The sequence below is a fragment of the Anser brachyrhynchus genome, assembly GCF_964034855.1.
Source record: "Anser brachyrhynchus genome assembly, chromosome: 13".
NCBI classification, from domain to species: Eukaryota; Metazoa; Chordata; class Aves; order Anseriformes; family Anatidae; genus Anser; species Anser brachyrhynchus.
The window spans coordinates 20,792,778-20,809,039 of NC_137708.1; the positions used below are offsets into that span (position 1 = coordinate 20,792,778).

Genomic DNA, 16,262 nt, shown 5'->3' on the forward strand with positions numbered 1-16,262 from the left:
AGGCAGCAAACAAAGCTTACTCACACCCTTCTGAGATTCCTTCTCAAAATCAATCTTGAAAAAACAAATACACGTGCTTTCAATGTATGAATAGCAGCATATCTTTCTTTTTACTTTACTTACATAGAAACCAGCTCAGAAACAATGAAAAACACAAAACACGACTCTTACCCTATAAAAATTTTTACATAGTAAATTGTATCACAGTATCACAGATTTCTAGGTTGGAAGAGACCTCAAGATCATCGAGTCCAACCTCCGACCTAACACTAAGTACTCCACTAAACCATATCGCTAAGCTCTACATCTAAACGTCTTTTAAAGACCTCCAGGGATGGTGACTCCACCACCTCCCTGGGCAGCCCATTCCAATGCTTAATAACCCTTTCGGTAAAGAAGTACTTCCTAACATCCAACCTAAAACTCCCCTGGCACAACTTTAGCCCATTCCCCCTCGTCCTGTCACCAGGCACGTAGGAGAACAGACCAACCCCCACCTCTCTACAGCCTCCTTTAAGGTAACTGTAGAGAGCGATAAGGTCGCCCCTGAGCCTCCTCTTCTCCAGGCTGAACAAGCCCAGCTCCCTCAGCCGCTCCTCGTATATATACTTTAAAACCAGAACAGAGCTTCTCCAACGTTTTTGGATCTGTTGATACAATCTAACTGAGGCAAATCACAATGTGCTCAGCCACCCTCTGTCATTCGCCCTCCCTTCAGCGAAAGGGGAGGAGACGGACAGAGGCTCAAGTCTGACATCCGAAGAATTTACTAGAGAACCAAAGATCCCCCTTGGTTCCTCCTTCTTTGTTCCTTATGTCAGATGGGTGACCTCACACTACAATGATGAATAGTACGTGGGAAGTAAAAAATTGTTAAGAGACACGATTTCCTATGCCTCCATTTCTCATAAACTACCAACATGTTTTAAGCAGCACTTCAAGAAGCAGATCTTGAACAGGTAGAACTTGAAGAATTGATGCTTTATCACAACTCATCTGAAATTTTTCCATTCTTAAAAAAATAAAAGTCCAGTATAGCAGTATTATTCATATGTATGGATAAAAATAAAAAAAAATACATCAACGTGCACTAGGTTTGAACTTCATTATAACATGCATACATTGCTCACACTAAGTTATTATTTTTCATTAGCTAAATGTGGTACTTTACCAAAGCAATCAGAGCAAACACTCTATCTTGAGTGAGGCCCGACTTCTCCAGTACCCTCTGATTCATGCTTATGCTTCATGGGCCAGCCCGGGTCCTGCAGTCCATCTCTGGACTCTTTCAATGAACCTCAACCCCCTGCCCTCAACCCCAACAGAAAATTAAAGACACCTCATTTTCTTTATATATATATATATATAAATTTAATTTTAATCATTTAATAAGATGGAAGTTCTGAAAATTTTGATTTCAAGTAATTGGCAAACATTTATGTTCTTTTAAGGAAGATTTCTTTTTCAGGGTGCTTATAAGCATATCAAGTTCAATTGTACATTTTCTCCTCTTCTCCTGAAATAACTTATCACCTTTAAAAAATATGGGCTACAGAACTCAAAACATCACGTAGGTGGTACATCTCATATGTGACAGACTCTCCTTGCAGAAATAACAGCATGAGCTTTGAACTATTATATAAATTGGCTTCTATTTGTTTTATTTCACTTACTCTGTTGATCCTCTTGGTGCTTCCTGGAAAGCTGTGTGTTTGAATTATACTTAAGGAATTGAGAAGGAAATACATGCAAAGAGGGGAGCAAGAAGATCAAAGACTAAACCGAAATAGTAGATGTTATGATGGAGATTATATTCACTTAACTGAGATGTTCTTTTCCAGCTTTACCACTTCAGCTGTGATTACATTTAATTAACTGTGAATGCTAAGCAAAACCAAACAAACAGAACTACCTCAAATTCTGCACCATCCTCTACCGCCGTGGAAATCACAGGACAATGCCTGCCAGGCTGGTAACACCACCATCTGAAGCAGAAAAACCCCTCTACGTACTGTGCTGAAGGTTATAACAATCAAGGGAAAATGACTGGAAATAAACATTAGGGCAAAACCAATAAACGTATATATAATGAATTCATTATTTAGAACGTTGAAATTAATGACTTTATTCTTTCAAACACTGTTTTCTAGAGTGCTGTGAGTACTTCAATATTTATTTACCTTTTTTAACAAAAGAAGTGTAAAGTTACAACTAGGCTGTTGCTTAAGAATAATATTTCTACACAGGTCTTGTAACAGCTGCCTTACATATTACATGGAACAATGATTATAAACAATAACTTGCTACATACAACTCAAAATTATTAACTACAAAAGAAAAAAAGTTTTCAAACAGTTTATGGCTGAGAAACGTGAATTAATAACAAGCAGCCAACTAGCATGCATACATAAAACTCTACAACATATACCAGCTGTAGATTGAAGTTCAGAGAGGAAGTTATTTAAGCCTTTTGACACATATTTAATTTATCACATATTAATTGTAAGTAGAAGGTCCAGAAATTTTAAACGTAGTTTTCACTTACAAAGCCCAGGAGATTTTATTTATATATATATATATATAAACTATTATTGAAGCATTAAGTATCTTACATGTGCAGTGAGTAAACAAAGCCTATTTTAGCCTGAAAGCCTTCAAGTAGCTGAGCCAAGTTTAATATCTGCAGGTATTCGTCACAAGACGCCTCCCACTTTCAAGCTAGAGTACCAATTAATACAGTCCATTGATTAAGCTTCAGATGAAAAAACGCAGACAAAAGTTTAAAACGAAGATATTACCTTATTCAAAATATAAAACTGCACACTTGGGCTTCACAAGTCAAAGATTTTCAATTCAAGTTTAAGAACATGAACAGGTATGTTTTTATGCAACAATACGACACCACCATATCACCCAGGACTGCAATACTTCAGGGAAGCACAGAACCTGCTTTTCTCTTTCACTGTGTTTTACCAGCCATGACTTCCATCCTTAATCCTGCAACAGACTGACATTACAAGGAGTTATTTTTAAGTCCTCTCCTTCCACATGGCAAGCACGGCTGTAACCTTCAGGTCAGAAATACACTTGCACAGCCTGGTGCTCCTGACCAGAGGGTACATTCAACACCCAGCTCCTACTACTTGACACGCTCACTATGAGAGCAATGTTAGTGTTATTGTTGACTGAAGTCTGAAATGTGAGAGTGGTGCACCAAGTAAATACCAGACAGGACACGCCGTACCAGCTGACACGCAGACTGTCCATGTGTCACTTCACTGAATTTCATTTTGTGCCTGCTCAACTGCAATTAGATCAAGGAAGACACATGCTACTAACTTACTTATACCTACAAGGACTAATAACAACAGAAATTTTAAAAGTGTTTACAAACCTCAGCACATTTATATCTAAGTATCAATAACCATTAAAAAAATATTGCCTGGAGAAGGTTGTCGGTTTTTTTGTTTTTAAATAAAGAGGGCATATATCTACACTACACTCTTTGATCTGGCACCAAATCCTACGTAAATGCATCAGCTCAGCTTACTGTGTCTGTTTTTCAAACTGGTCCTACTTAGCTTCCTGTCAAGGTTTAACACCGTATGAAGTCAGTCAGCCGCTCAAGGTTACAGGAGGCGATTAGATCCTCCTAAGTCTGGACTTCAGTCACAAGGATTTTTATGCTCTCCATCAATCTTAGAAATAAATATAACCAGGCCAATAGAAGCACACCGTTTTGAGAAGGATTTTCACCAGGTATTTTTCTTCATGAAGAAGTCACATGGGTACAGATCAGTACAATAAACAAGAAGAGTGGATTCATGGCAGTGCTTTCAGTAGATGAGTGAGACAAATTTGTATCTGCCAAGGGCACAGAAAAAAAAAAAAATCACATTTGCCAACTTGCAAAATAATATCTTGAGAAGAATTTTAGCTCTATGTATAAGAAAAGAATAAATATCAGCCGCTGTAGAAAATACTGGCATGTTGCAGCCTAAGTATGAGGTCCTACAGAGGCATCAGTCAAACATAACCACCTAGAGCTGTTAATGATTGTACCAAGGAAGAGGAAGGAATGAAGGTCTGGAGATAACTATTTTAGCCGTGCCACACCTTACTAGTGCTTACTACACGGTAAAGTGCAAGAGAGATGCTGGCATCTTTAGTTTGGGAAACCTATCCAAAGCAGAAATTTAGATCTGACATTTGCTGCCCCTGAAATGGGGCCTGGCCTACAGATGACAGTACCTAAAAATAAGATAGGTTAGGAGAAGGGAAAAAAAAAATCACAGAAAAAAACCTCCCACCAAAACCCAAACCTCAAGCATACTGAGAGTGAGACGGAGAAACTATGGGTACAAGTAGAGAAGCGCTAACACCAAGAGCAAAAAACTCCAAATAACCCCCCAGCAAAACAAAGGAATATTAAAAAGGAAGAAGCAATCCTGGCAGTCTCAAATTTCTCTGGCAGTTCCAGTTGGATGAACATTTTATACGTGGCATAAGCAGGAACATTACGAAATACTGTTCAAGAAAGGCTCTTGTAAATCCTACCAAAGTCTATACATGATTCAGCTATCAATTTTTAATTACAAGGTCACTTAGAATTGTACCATTTCAGCCTAATGATATTCTGTAAGTGTTCTTTACAGATAAACTACAGGGAAATAATAAAGTCAGCATTTTTGGATTTTTTTTTTATCCCTACTGGAAAACTAGTCTATTAGTCTTTCTATCTTGTTTCCACAAACCCTACCGACAACTTCCTTTTCCTAAATATTTTACCATTCCCCCTCTTATAAAAGGCTTCTTCCACAAATCAACGTGACAACAACTTCAGATTTTGTAATAGGACAAAACTGTTACACAGAGAAAACAAAAACTTTTTTTTCCCCAAAATATTACTTTTTACATTGTACATACACTTTGGAAGTAAAATTGATGGGATAGCAAATCTACATTTTATATAAGTTTTTGTTTTAATTTCAGAACATTTAACTCATTAACTGCTGTATTATTCATAGAAATTTAATTTAGTACAAGTTCTACACCAGGAAATTGCAACTAAACTTCCAGAATCTTCCCCTTTAATAGCTAAGAGCTTGGCAGTTGTATTTGATACAAACTGAAACATACTTTAATCCATGAAACCAACACCAACAATTTCAGGGGCTGGCTTGTTTTTTTAATGAATCTTCCCTAAATCAATCCAATGACCATTAGCAGCCTCCAAGTTGCGTCAGAAAAGGTGCAGTCCTTTTCAAAGCTACCCTAAGAGTCCTCAAGGAAAAGGATACACATACTTGAGCCACAACAGAGCAACTTTAGGAAGCAAGTAAGCAAGCTGTGCAGTTTCATCCCCGTGCAGTTCCAGCCTTCTTAAGACTGGAAATGACGAGCTGCTTTTGTCAACTTTAAAGCAGCAGAGTTAAATACAGAAAAAAAATATTAATCTGGGATTATGAAGTGTGCTACTACAGAAATGTAACCTCTGAAAGCTGAACTACTGCTCTTTTGGTTAAGAAACCAAATTATCCAGTCAATGGAAATACATTAAATAAATATGGAAGAGCATAAACTGCTAAGCAAAAACTGCAGTGCCCTGGGATGGATGCAGCTCCCTTCTTGAGCGTGAGCTGTGCTCCAGGTTGCAGCATCACAAGCTTTTACTGCTTCGCTACAAATTATTTAAACTCATAATTGAAGGAAAAGACTGAAAAAAGAGAGCAGCTTTCATCAAGGAGACATATTAAGATGTGACTTTAGCTACAATAAAGTGATGAATGCCACAGCAAACCTGCTGAATCTTCCAGATCGTAAGGAAAGAAAGTGTAGTAGGAGGGAAGTGCAGTGAGCCTGGGACCTCCTACAGCACAGGAGGGCAGGCAGCTCAGGCTTAGGCTCACGGACTGACAGCAACATGGTTCTTCTTGGCATCACCAGTGGGAACGCTTCACCATTATTGCATGCGGGGCCGTACATTCACATGTGCATACACTCACACAGCCCTCATCGTGTAAGTTGGAATCTCTCTCGAATTATCCTCTGTATTTCATGTGAGGTTTGTTAGGAAAGTCGGATTCATTCGACTTGGGGATTCATTCTAATACCATACCAAAAGTGAAGTATGAAAATTGCACCTGTTGAAAACACTCAGCTTACCATTGTATTTAACAAGAAACTGTTCATAACACACAAGGGGAAGGACTGTGGACTACAAGATACGTGCCACTTCATTTTACGCTTTATGTACCAGAAGTAACGCCGCTCGCTGAGGATGGCTTCTCAACTCCGGGAAGATCCCATCAAGCAAGTTTTAAAATAGAACCTGCTCTCTAGTAAAGAAGATTTTTGGATAGTCATCAAGTCCAAAATTAACACAGGAGGCACAGAAGTTCTCTTGTAACAATTTTCAGTTGTATTCGTACAGTATTACCATTCCCATTTCTATAAAAGGAAGTGCTCCCAAAATTAGCTGTGCAGAAACTCATCCCATGTACTGAGCTTCTCTCCCTTCCTCTCCCACTCAAAAGCACAGCAGCACATGGAGGGGGCAAACTTCTGATTGCTGGTATCAACTCGATAACCAATCAAGGATAGAAAAGGCAATAATAAATATTCTGTAGCATAGTTTGGGCTGTTCGGAATCATCAGCAACTAGTCCTAAGGATTCCTAGTCCTGAAGGACAACCCAGTTCAGGCTTTGTGATGTCTCCTTCAGTCTTCACATACCTTCAACCTTCCTGCAAAACCACGTATTTCTCCCCCTCTGGTTCAAAAATCTGCTTCCGGAGCCTGACTTTCAACAGTCACGTTTGGAGTATTTTGGCTTAGAACTCTCCAGGACAGACCACTTGTTAGACAAAATAAAAAGCTGCAAGAGACTGTTAACTCCTGATACAAAAAGTAAAATGAAAAGGGTATTTACAATAGCTTCCCCGTATGAAATTAGTACCCAATCATCAACCAAGTTTAGCAATATATTAATCAAAGCAGATACTAGTTGCACCTGTACTATGTCCAATCTCTACAACAAATTCCAATATTTACATTCTTGCTGCTAGAAATACAAAGGTTAAAAATTTTCCTTTCTATATAACCTTCAGCATAGTTTAAGAAGGCTATGATTCAAATAAAGCATTTCACAATTACATCTTTTGGACAAGAAATCCAAGCTAAAATATGTTTTAAAATTTAGAGAATCAAAGGTCAGGGAAAGTCTGAAATTCAGATGTTTTTGTTGAAAGTTCAAAGGTTTTAAGACTGGGGAAACTCCAAAAGATGCAAAGAGGATAAAACAAAATCCTGGAAATAAAAATTAGAGGACAGCAAAAAGAAGAAAGCCTATAAGCAGGCAGAAAAAGATCCAGTGATCCAGCCTTCTCTTCTCCCTCAGAGAGTTCTGCATCAGACTATAAACTGGATTTTCTGAAACTCTTCAGCTCCCTGCAGCTGCCTCTCCCACCCGGGCAGGACTGCTTCAGGTGTAGAATTGCTATCGTGGGTACACAGAGGCCTGCAACAAAATCCGTCTTTGTAATTCAGAAACTTAGATATGAACACACATTTTCTAACTGTTCTGATAACAAATGTAAGTCTGCCTCATATCAGCTGGAGCAGTCAAAAAGAAACCAAGAAAACCCCACGCCCACATCGGAATTCTTTCACTTTTGCTGCTGGTTACAAAGGGCAAGGTCAGAGGAGGTACAGGATTATCATTAACTCATTTCCTTGCCCTTCTTGGCCAACAAGTAGCTGCCCAGTTTTCTAAGGACAGAAGAAGTCAGCTGTTCTTTAAAGGGCTCCAAAGAAAACTGCAAGGTAGCAAAAGGGCTTAAGAAAATGAAAAATATCCAAATAAGAACTTAATTAACAAATCCACCACATGAAAACTCACCTTTTGAAGACTGAGTTTGTCTTCTCTGTTATGCAGTGACTTCATTATACAGAGTCATTAAGTTCATGTATATCCTACATGACTTCGTTAAGGTTTTAGATAAAAAGGATTTAACATTTTGTTTGATTTAAAAAATTGCAATTTTTTTTCCCTTTGGTTGTCTGCTTTTCATTCCAAACTGGCTTAGTGTAAGATTTTATAGTTTCTGGTTGTTCACTTAAGAAATAACACCTTCATGTAACCGTATGAAGTACAAAAATCATGTGAGATTGCAACAATGAAAACCTCATCAATGCGGATTTGCAAAATTATCTAAAAGCAGCTTCAAGAGCAAATGCAGCTTTTAGCAAGTGCAGCCTAACAATATAGTTAAAAAGTACAGAAATTATCAAGACCATAATTAGGTCTTACACCCAATGATGCAGCTCCTATCAGGAAGATAGGAGCCTCAGATAGACAATAGTACAGAAACATAAGTACACCAAATATTAAAAAGAAATATATCAGCATAAATACATAACTATTAGGCAAATGAGAACTGCTTGAACTGGTTTGAATTACAGCTGAAAAAAGTGACCTGAGAGAACAAATACTCTTACTGCAGAGACCTTTAATAAAGCTGCATTTTTATTTACAAGAAGCAGAAAGAACATTCTTGAAATGGGTATTAAAAAAAAAAAAGTAGGGAAGGAGAGACAAAGTTCAAAAGAACCCATGAAGATTGGAAAAGTGTATGCTAGCATAAGAAATGTTTATTTTAGTTAGTTATGTGAAGAAAACACAGTATTCTGTTCTATCCAGAGGGAAGTCACTTGCGGACGTCTCACCTTATCATTCATTCTGGCTCTCCCAAGAGGTACTAGGATCAGGCAGCGGTGTGACAGGCTGCTCTGCCCCTGCTCTGTTAACACAAGGGCTCCCTTCTTTCTGCGAAAACACAACCCGGGGCCAGCAGGCTCCGTGTGCCCACAAGGTCCCGGCGGCTGAGCACTCTGATAAACCCAGAGCTTCCTGCACAAAGGGAACAGCCTCGGGTACAGTCCCCTCGGGCGCTGCTAACACTGAATTTCCACCAAACACCACTGCAAGGGCGATGCCCCCCAGGCACCCGCTGCGACTGTACCACGGAACCTCCGCAGGGAGCCCCGCGCCCGCGCGGAGGCCGGCGGCACCAGGGACGGGAGCTCCCGGCCCGGCTTGGCTCCGTACTCAGGGCGATGGGGGCGCGCCCGTTCCCGTGGCAACGCCTCCCCGGCCCGGCAGCCGCCCCCACTAACCCCTCAAGCCCCCCGGCCACCCGAGGACCGAGCGCCCCCGCCCCGGCGCCGCGGGGGTACCGCCGCCGACTCACCGAGCCCCGGCCCCTCCTCGCCCGCCCCGGCTGCAGCAAGCGCCCGGTACCCAGCGCACGCCGACAAAATGGCGGCTCCCAGCAGCCCCCGGGCTCCGCTCAGCAGCTCGGGGCCGGAGGGGAGCGGCGCCCGCCGGCGGATGGCGGCACCCAGTGGTGGCAGGTGGGTGGGCAGCGCATAAACCCCGCTCCTCAGCGGTTTCCCCGGCTCTCTTCGCCCCCTGCCCGAGCTACAGCCTTTAAACACACGGGAGCGGAGCGGGCGGAGGTCGCCAGCCCGCAGGACGGGCAGCAGGACTTTGCGGTGAGGTGCTGACATGGTTCCGCACAGACCTCGGCTCAAAGTACCGGTTATTCACCCCGAAATCCGTAGGCCTTTCTCAACCGGCTGCATAAGGGCGCTGAGAAATCATCTGCCAGATGCTGGTCGTTTTGGTATCCACTGAAGATGAGAGGTGCCTGCTGACCACACTTCACACTGCAGAGTGCACTGTGTTACAACTGCATCTTAATCTTCGCTATTAAAAAAGTCCTTACTAAGTTTGCTAGGAGTATGCCTTCCCCCCTCCCCCCCCACTTCAGACTGTGTTTTCACTAGCTATTAAACCTGTTAAATTTCACACGTTTGGACTCAAATATCCCAAGTCAGACAGAAGCCTCAAGCTACTTTCTTTGGTAGTTGTAGCCAAAATCATTTGTCCATTTTCATGACTAAGACAGTTCTTTTGCAATATTAAAATATTTCATTAACCTTTCTTTTTTGTAGAAACTCACATGCCCTCATGATTAATCCAACAAATTTTAAAGTAGCCAATGACAGAATCACGGAATGGTTTGGGTTTGCTGGGACCTTAAAGCCCATCCAGTTCCAAACCCTGCCATGGGCAGGGATGCCACCCACTAGATCAGGTTGCCCAGGGCCTCGTCCAACCTGGCCTCCAGGGCTGGGGCATCCACAGCTTCTCTGGGCAGCCTGTCCAGTGTCTCACCACCCTCTGAGTGAAGAATTCCCTCCTAACATCTCATCTAAATCTCCCCTCTTCTAGTGTAAAACCATTCCCCCTTGTCCTGTCACTACAACCCCTGACAGACTCCCTCCCCAGCTTTCTAGTAGGCCCCCTGTAGGTACTGGAAGGCCACCATAAGGCCTCCCCGGGGCCTACTCCAGAAGTAACAAACCCAGAGTAATAGGCCAATTACCAAAGCTTATCTCAGAGAATCTGGGACAAATTCAAGAGAAGCAACCTAATTATATGACATGCCAGAATGCCTGCAGATTCCAGGGCTTAGATTGAAAGCCCTTTGGATAGGGATTATCTCTCAATTTCTGTTGTCCGGAATTTAGAGACCCCAACTTGGTTCAAAGCTTCTAGTCACTATAAATAACTGTATTAACTTCCATTACTATAAGTAAAGAAAAAATAATAGGTGCCCTTTGGCCAGTTAGAAAAAAGTCATAATGAAATCAGCAACAGCAGTCAGCAACAATACTCAGTATTTAGGATGCTACCACACATCATATTTGCTCTGGTAGGACTTCAGGTCAAAAAAAAGAGAGTGCCCTGAAACCTAAAAATTTACATTTAGTGATGGCAGCCTAATGGTGATGCTAAGCCTACAAGAAACAAAAGATTTCTCTGAAATAAAGGAAAAAATGGCTCAAATGGTCTGAGACTGTTCTCATGAAAAAAAATATCAGATAGGCTGTTAGTACAGATTTGACTGCAGTATTATAAACATTTTGTAATTCATTACTGCAAGTATGTGATTATGCAGATGATTAACTTTAGGCAAAGTCATCTACTTGCCTTACAATCTAATTAAAGTCCTGTGGTTCTAATATTGAAGAACCTCTTGTTCTGCAAAAATAAAAAAATGTTTTACAGCGACTCTGAAAACTAGTATAATTCAACATGTTTCTATACTTTTGGCATCTGGTGAGGCTACTATGGCCCTCACTCCTTCATGAGAATAAATAATTTTTCCAGTCCTTATTGGTAATGTGTGGACTAATTTCTCAGGGGGTTGGCATTTCCCTCAGTTTGAATCTTCAGGGTTATCTGTATAGAGTAAAAACAAGAAATGAATAATTTCTAAATAAGAAAACTAACTATACTGAAAATGCAGACCATTATTCTGGCACATACTACTAAAATATTATTTAAGTTTTTAAGGGATGTTCTTTACTATGAACAGAGATGGCCTCAAGAAATGTTCTATGAAAACAAATTTATTTAGACACAACTGACTGAAATATAAAACACACCTTTCAAATAAATAGTCTAAATCTTTACCTGTTCCATAGTGTATACTCATATTTTTTTCACCTTTTTCATTTGTATTCTCTATTTCCTGAAGAGAAAATAATCAAAAGTAAAACATTTGAGCATCACAGGCAATATTTATGCAAGCCAGGAAGAATGTAGTTGCCTAAAAATTCCATTTTTCACAATCTGAGAAATAGCTCTATTTCAGTAGTAGAAATTCACATAAATCAAAACTCACTTCACATCATTCCAAAGCAAGATTATTTGTTTAAGAATCTTAGACATATTATGACACAGCAAGAGGGTAGCACCTTAACATTGTAATAGGAATATGAATACTTAATCTTATAAATTCTTGTCATACCACATTATTAATACATTCATTAGCAATGATTTTCACAAATGGCATTCCTTTGTTGAGGTTTTGATACTTTTCCAAATGAAGCAGATTGTTTATAGAGGTCATAAGGTATTTTTACAGTGACCAACTTACAAGTTTTGATGTCTAAATCATGCACTTTGATAAAACAAAACCCCAAACTTCTAGCCTCAATACATAGAATAGCTGGAAGATAAGAAAACATAGCAGAAAAGAAAAATAATGACAATAAGAACAGTAATGCTCATGAAATGTTTTACCTTCTACACAAGTGAGTTCTTTCTTTTCTGTTAAGGTTAACCAATTTAAAGGTCAGTTTAAAATAAAATTCGGAATCAGTCAATTGTACTGTAAACCAAAACTAACAATTCCCTTGGTGACATGACAACATTAAAGTAATTGTATTACTTTGAAGTACTTTTCACTGTAGATGGAATTTTACAATGGTGGTACTTGAGCTACAGAAAGTAATTAAACTTTGAGCAGAAAATTGCAGGCTGTATCTTTGTTAACACAAACTGGATGTAGAGAGAGAGTCTTATTTACTATATTCACCCTTTCCTTTAAAATGGAATGAACAAAATCGTGCTTAGAATAGGTTGAGTAGTCTGTATTAAAAAAAAAAAAAGGCAAAAACAAACAACAACAAAAAAGTAGTTTACAGATTTCAAGTACCTCACCACTCCATGCTTTTTATTTGCTTTTTGTGGAAGGACCTGTAGCCTCTACACTACGGATCTTAACTGATCACAGAGCAACTCCATTCGTTTGAGTATCTGTGTTACTCCTGTATTTTTTTCTCAGATAAACTGAGAAAAAAAAGAACTGAAATCTTACAGATATGAAAAGAATTTTTACAGAATCACAGAATCATAGAATATCCCTGGTTGGAAGTGACCCACAAGGATCATCGAGTCCAGCTCCTGGGCCAACTCAACAAACGGTAGACCCTATATCTGACAGTGCTTTCCCAGTGCTTCTTGAACTCCAGCAGGCTCGGGACTGTGACCACTGCCCTGGGGAGCCTGTCCCAGTGCCCGACCACCCTCTTGGTGCAGAACATTTTCCTAACATCCAGCCTGACCCTCCCCTGTCCCAGTTCCATGCCGTTCCCTCGGGTCCTGGCACTGCCCCCGGAGAGCAGAGCTCAGTGCCTGTCCCCCTGCTCCCCTCGTGAGGAGGCTGCCGGCCACCAGGAGGCCTCCCATCAGCCTGCTCTGTTCTGGGCTGAACAAACCAAGGGACCTCAGCTGCTCCTGATATGTCTTCCCCTCCAGACCCTTCACCATCTTTGTAGCCTTCCTCTGGACACTCTCGAATAGTTTTATGTCTTCCTTACACTGTGGCACTCCTAATTGCGCACAGTGCTTGAGGTGAAGCCGCCCCAGCACAGGGCACACCAGAGCAGGCCAGGAGCACTGTGCCTGCTCAGCTCACTGGCGTGCCTCTGAGGTTGTCCCTGCCAGTAAATGAGATAAAGAAATGCCTCTCTCAATCTGTTTAATATGCTTCGTTAAATTATAATCAATGGATACAGAAAATTATCTTACTGTGTGGAAGTACATGGATGCATGTATACAACGTGGTTTCTGTAGTGCCTACATGACATACTGTGTAGTATTTTTTTCAGATCATGTAATTTATACTATGGATAAGTTAAGAAACAAGTCATGTTGAAAAGCAGATAAAAAGTATCATGGAAGGTACAAACAACAGTGCAGGATCTACTCATTGAGAGGAGTCATTATTCCCCTCCACTCAGTGCTCATTAGACCACGTCTAGAATGCTCCATCCAGTACTAGGGACCCCTGAAAAAAAATATCTAAAAAAAAAAAATCAAACCTGATCAACCAGGTAGAGGTCATCACCCCGCAACCACCAGGATAGTCAAGATTGGGCAAAGGAGAGGACCTGTTCAGTGTGGACAAAATATGGTTTTGGGTGAACTAACAGCAGCCTTCCACTGCTTGCAAGGGGGCTACCAAGGAGATGGAGGCAGGCTCTTCACAGTGGGACATGCTGGAAGGGCAAGGGACAATGTACATAAACAGAAACAAGAGGTTCTGACTGGGTGTAAGCAAAGACTTTTCAACCATGAAGACAGTCAAGCGGTCTCTACCCTTGGAGGGTTTCATGACCAAACTAGGCAACCTGATCTGATCTCATGGCTGACCCTGCAGGAGGTTGGATTAGATTGGCTCCTGAGATTTCCTCCAACCTGAATTATTCTATGAGACTATGACTCAAAAACATAATAAATTATATCAAACTGAAAAATCAGATCATAAAAAATGCTAACCTCTTTGAAACATTTTTTTTTTTTTACACAATCATATTACATATTTCAATCAGATTCAGGCTGTTTGAGTCAGATAAATATAAACTGGCCTTAGCAAACAGTTCACTGACATGAACTGTTTAATCAATAATGGGTCACGAGTCACAGAGGTTAATATGGGAATCCATTCTTGTTGATATATTCTCTAATAAATTAAGGTAACTTCTTATTTCCTACTAATCTCATTTACATAGGAATTTTAAAACCCATTCATTACCTTCAAATGCCAGCATTAATTGGCCCATTATTATCAGGTTAATGAATGGGGTGAAAAAACCTATGCACTGCAGAGCTGAAATTTCAGAGATGCAGCAGAGAAAGAAAATCAAATGCAAAAATATGACAGAAGAGTGGCCTAACAAGGAATTTTTTTTCCATGAATATGGCAATAATAAATTGAATAACTGATAAATAACAGATGCCTGAAAGCTATGTTTTTCCTCTGAATTTCATCCAATGTTCTTGCTGCCCTTGGAGGAGGAGATACAGTCATTTGATGGGAATATGAAAGTCTTACACTTTTTTTTGTTGTTCCACAGAAAATGAAATCTGCTTCTCTCTTCCAGAAGTGTGTAACACCCACAGCACTTCTTTATTTCCTTTCATCAGCAAATGATAAACATCATTCTCATTACATTTTAATGAAGGTAGTAGAAAAGTCCAAAGGACTAGAGGTAATCAGGGGTATCATCATACTAAAGTAGGAAAAATTGAAAAACATTGTGAGAAACACTCCGTAGCCAATAACTTAGGTTCAGGCAAGGATCTCAGTGAAGTGGTAATTTATTCGCGATTGCAATGGCGGGCGTCCCACAAGCAGGAGCACACCTACTGGTTCCAAAACACAGTTTATACACTTTTTGATTACAGGACCCTCCCCTGTTTCCCCACTGAGTGGGTAATCCACGTTCACAATCTATCTGATGCTTCACAGACAATGCATGGCCTTCAGTTGCCGGCCTGTTAAATTTCAGATTTCTTTTGACTTTTTTACTGTTTGAAGTGGTAATGTTTCTTCACTTATCTGACTTGACTTAACACCGTGATTTTCACCTAATTATTCTAAGGAGTCTGGTTGTCTGCATTTTACAAGGTCGCCTGCTAAGTTTTCTTATCACTGCAAGCATATCTCAATACTCCATTCCTTACCTTTAAACAATGTAACTCTGCAAAAACATTTTTATTCCCACAACATGACGAGCCTTTTCAATTTCAGGAATAAAGTCTTAAGCTAGACAAACTTTCCTGTAACTCCCAAACCCACTGCTGATCACACAGTGCAATAAAATATCCTTCTAATTAAAATTAAAAGCATGAAATAAAGGTGGTGGTACTTAATCTGTTAATATATGCTCTATGGAAAAGCTAGCATTTAAGCAAGGAAAAACAAACAAACAAACAAACAAACATCTTTTAATGTTTTGATATACTGCTAGCTGGAACTACTTTCAAGTTCACTTGCATATGGTGTCAACTCAGGAAGAAACAGAGTATTTATTTTCTTTCACAATTCACTGAGCAGGTGAGCAAAGATAAATGCCAAACAGAGAGGAAAAAATGGTAAACATGCAACTAGTGATTTATTTTAGTTCTGTTTGAACTGATTAATGCAAGAAATAATTATCTAGAGCTGGGACTTTGGACTTAGCAAGCATGTGGCACATGGCCACATACATGGTTTTCTACTCATAATTCCTTCATGCTGGAATATTAGTGCTGGCTTACAGGTACTGTATAATTCAGTGCTACAATAACTAGAAAATTGACACATTCAAGGCAGCACATACTATCCTGATGGGAGAAAAGAGGGAGAGAGGAGTGAAGAGGAATGCTACAGTTAACAAGCATGTCCCTTTCAGTTGATCAGTCTGGTCATTCATTTTTCCCACATCCTATTGATGATGTCTGATAATTTTTGTATATGAGGGAAACTCAAGATGACTGTCCAAATCTTAGCAGAGCAATTTTTTTTTTTCTAGTCCTTAAATGCTTTATATTGCTGCTTAAGTAGGTAGTTAAAAATATA

The 16,262-nt window shown here is 40.0% G+C and overlaps 1 protein-coding gene across 7 annotated transcripts in view; it reads right to left on the reverse strand.

Moving 5' to 3' along the window:
• XIAP (X-linked inhibitor of apoptosis) overlaps positions 1–16,262 on the reverse strand; it is a 32,548-nt gene that overhangs the window by 15,818 nt on the left and 468 nt on the right. Inside the window, exons 1-3 of one of the 7 annotated variants that reach the window (XM_080553314.1) lie at positions 9,252–9,482; positions 8,728–8,827; positions 6,736–7,519 (exon numbers count right to left, since the gene is read on the reverse strand). The exons of 1 other annotated variant lie outside the window; for it this stretch is intronic. The gene's annotated coding sequence lies outside the window, so the exon portion shown is untranslated. Of the gene's footprint in view, positions 1–6,735; positions 7,520–8,727; positions 9,183–9,251; positions 9,483–16,262 lie in introns of those variants that run through there. 5 more of the 7 variants (XM_080553313.1, XM_080553315.1, XM_080553311.1 and 2 more) reach the window with 5 other exon arrangements.